A 2,762-nucleotide genomic window follows, 5' to 3' on the forward strand; every position below is an offset into this window, starting at 1 on the left:
TTTCCAGAAAGGGAAGAGAATGGAATCTGGAGACCATAAGCTAATGAGTTTGGCTGATTCTGGAAGAATTGTGAACTATTTTACTTAAACAATGGTTAGTGAACATACAGAAAAAGAAGCAGTTATCATAGAGATAAAACATGAGTTTTATCAAGAGCAGATCATTCCACGGTTGGGCTAGCTGCCCTTCAAATTCTGAGATTCTGCATTTTTTTTTTTGAGGACAATTGGCATTAAGTGACTTGCCCAAAGTCACAAGGCTAGTAATTGTGTCAAGTGTCTGAGGCCGGATTTGAACTCAAGTCCTCCTGAGTCCTGGGCCAGTGCTCTATTCACTGTGCCACCTAGCCATCCCATGAGATTCTGTATATTGAATTGAATGGATAGATGAGGTGGGTGATAGTTTAGGCGTGGTCCTGCCTGGCAGGAAGAGGCTCCTCTATATGTCCTGAAGGTCCTTTCCTGTTTGAATCTAGGTTTCACTGTGTCATTCTGCTTCTCAACTTCCCCCTGCTTGTTTGATCACTCTTTTTGATCACTTTTTTTTTCCCCACTCAGGTTTTGGAAACCATTGCATTGAATTTCAATGAGTGGCAAATGGGCCACGGGATGATTACTGATCCTTCTGTCACCCTGGGAAGAATTTGTGCTTATTGGTTGCAGACTAATCTATATCCTACTTCAGAACTCACAAGACAAATAGTCTCCTCAGGGCTTTTACTAAATAGACTTCAACTTGATAGTCTAGCCAAGAGTTTTTCAATAGCCTAGTGACTGGCAAGGAATGGAATCCAACCCTGCCGTGTTTAGTCAGCATTCATTTTGTAGATTCTGGCCCCTCCTCCTTCCCCCTCCAGGAAAACATATGGTGAGAGCTGGGTTGTTTTACTTTTTTTTTTTTTTAGCAACCCCTTAAGAAAAACAAACTTTTCTTCTAAATTGAAGACTTGCAGTAAACTCTCCTTTCTGATCTCCGAGAAACCACTTCAGAACTTGGCTTCATGTACCCGTAGGACTAGTCAATTCTGTGAGACGAGGGGCTGCAATAGCTTAGATTTTCTGTTTTGAGCAGTCAGCTCCCATGAGCTTGTGTGCCCAGGGGTGTGTGGGCAGGGGTGGGGGCGGAGTTAGGGGGTTATGTACATGTGGGGATATTTATGATTTAGTCATCAATAACTGATCAAAAACTCTTTCCAAAACATGGCAATATTGTTAACACCATTGAAAGGAGAGATGAAGCTTTTGGCGCCCAAAATGACAGGTGTTTGTTCTCATGGCCCTCCCCATTGGGGAGTCAGTACTCCCCAAACACTAAAAAGAACAGAGTGTGTTAACTTTGTGGGCCAAGGCAGGTTAAAGACATAGTAGGGTCCATGAAAAAGCTAGGGCTAGCTGGTTCTATTGTCCTTGCTTCCTTTGTCTTTCTGCAGCAAAAGAAGATGAATTCAGAATCCAGAGAGTGGAGGGTAGTCAAGCATCATGCCTGGAACATGTATACATTTGTAATTAGTGCAACTATTAAATATGCAGAAACAGAATTGTTGGCCACGATTTTGTCCTGGATTTTATGATGGTGTGTGTGTGTGTGTGTGTGTGTGTGAGAGAGAGAGAGAGAGAGAGAGAGAGAGAGAGAGAGAGACAATGAGAGAGAGAGACAATGAGAGAGATAGTGAAGCATTTCCATCATGTATCACTTAGTTCTCCATTTTCTTTTTACATCTGCAGAACTGCAGCACCAATTTTTAATTTTTTATTTGAAGACGACTAAATTGAAAACAACAGCTTTCCTTTTTCTGTTCCTCTAACTTCTCACCCAAATACTTGTGAATAAATACAGCTTCATTTCTGTTGGCTACTAATTGAACTTGACTTTTTATGAAATAAAAAGTCAGAATCAGATGTTTCTGCCCTAATCAAGTTGGCTGGGATTGTCACCCATTAGTTTGCTGGAAGTGAAATTCAGCCCCCAGGCTCACCCTCATTTATCTTCTTTGTATCTGATGGGAAGTGGAAGAAGATTGGTTCTGTTTGGCCCTAGGGGGAAGCAAACTAGGGGCAAGGAATGGAAGCTTCAGAGACATATGTCAGTTTTATAGAAGGAAAAACTCTCTGATAATTAGAGTTGTCACAAAGTGGAATGGGTTGCCTTGGAATGCAGTGACTTCCTTTTCACGGGAGGTTTTCAGGAGGCTGAATGACCATTTGTCAGGTATAGATTGGACTGAATGATCTTTAAGGTCCCTCTGATGTTCTAGGATTCTTATAGCTCTCCCTCACTTAAGTCGAATTCACTTACATGTCATGCAATCACCTCCCTCAAGTCTCAAATGAAGGACAAAACAGCAGCAACCTGGTATGGTGGATGATGGGCAGCGAGGTAGCACAGCTGATAGAGCACCTGACCTGGAGTTAGGAAGACTCATCTTCCCAATTCATCTGAGTTCAAATCTGACCTCAGATACTTTCTATCTGCATGAACCTGTTTGTCTCAGTTTCCTCATCTGTAAAATGAACGGGAGAAGGAAATGGCAAACCACTCCAATATCATTGCCAAGAAAACCTCAAACGGGGTCACAAAAAGTTGGACATGACTGAAACAACTGAAAAGCAGTAAAAATAATGGATAAAACTTGGAGTAATTTAGACGTGAGTCTGAGTCCTACCTCTAACCCATATTAGCTGTGTTACTGGGCAAGACTCCTAAACTCTCAGTGCCCTTAAACAACTCTCTTCCAGGGGTGGGGAACCTGGGGCCTTGAGGC

The sequence above is a fragment of the Petaurus breviceps genome, unplaced genomic scaffold, assembly GCF_028583685.1.
Source record: "Petaurus breviceps papuanus isolate PSGF00001 unplaced genomic scaffold, PetGlider_PUasm1.0 183, whole genome shotgun sequence".
Lineage (NCBI taxonomy): Eukaryota > Metazoa > Chordata > Mammalia > Diprotodontia > Petauridae > Petaurus > Petaurus breviceps.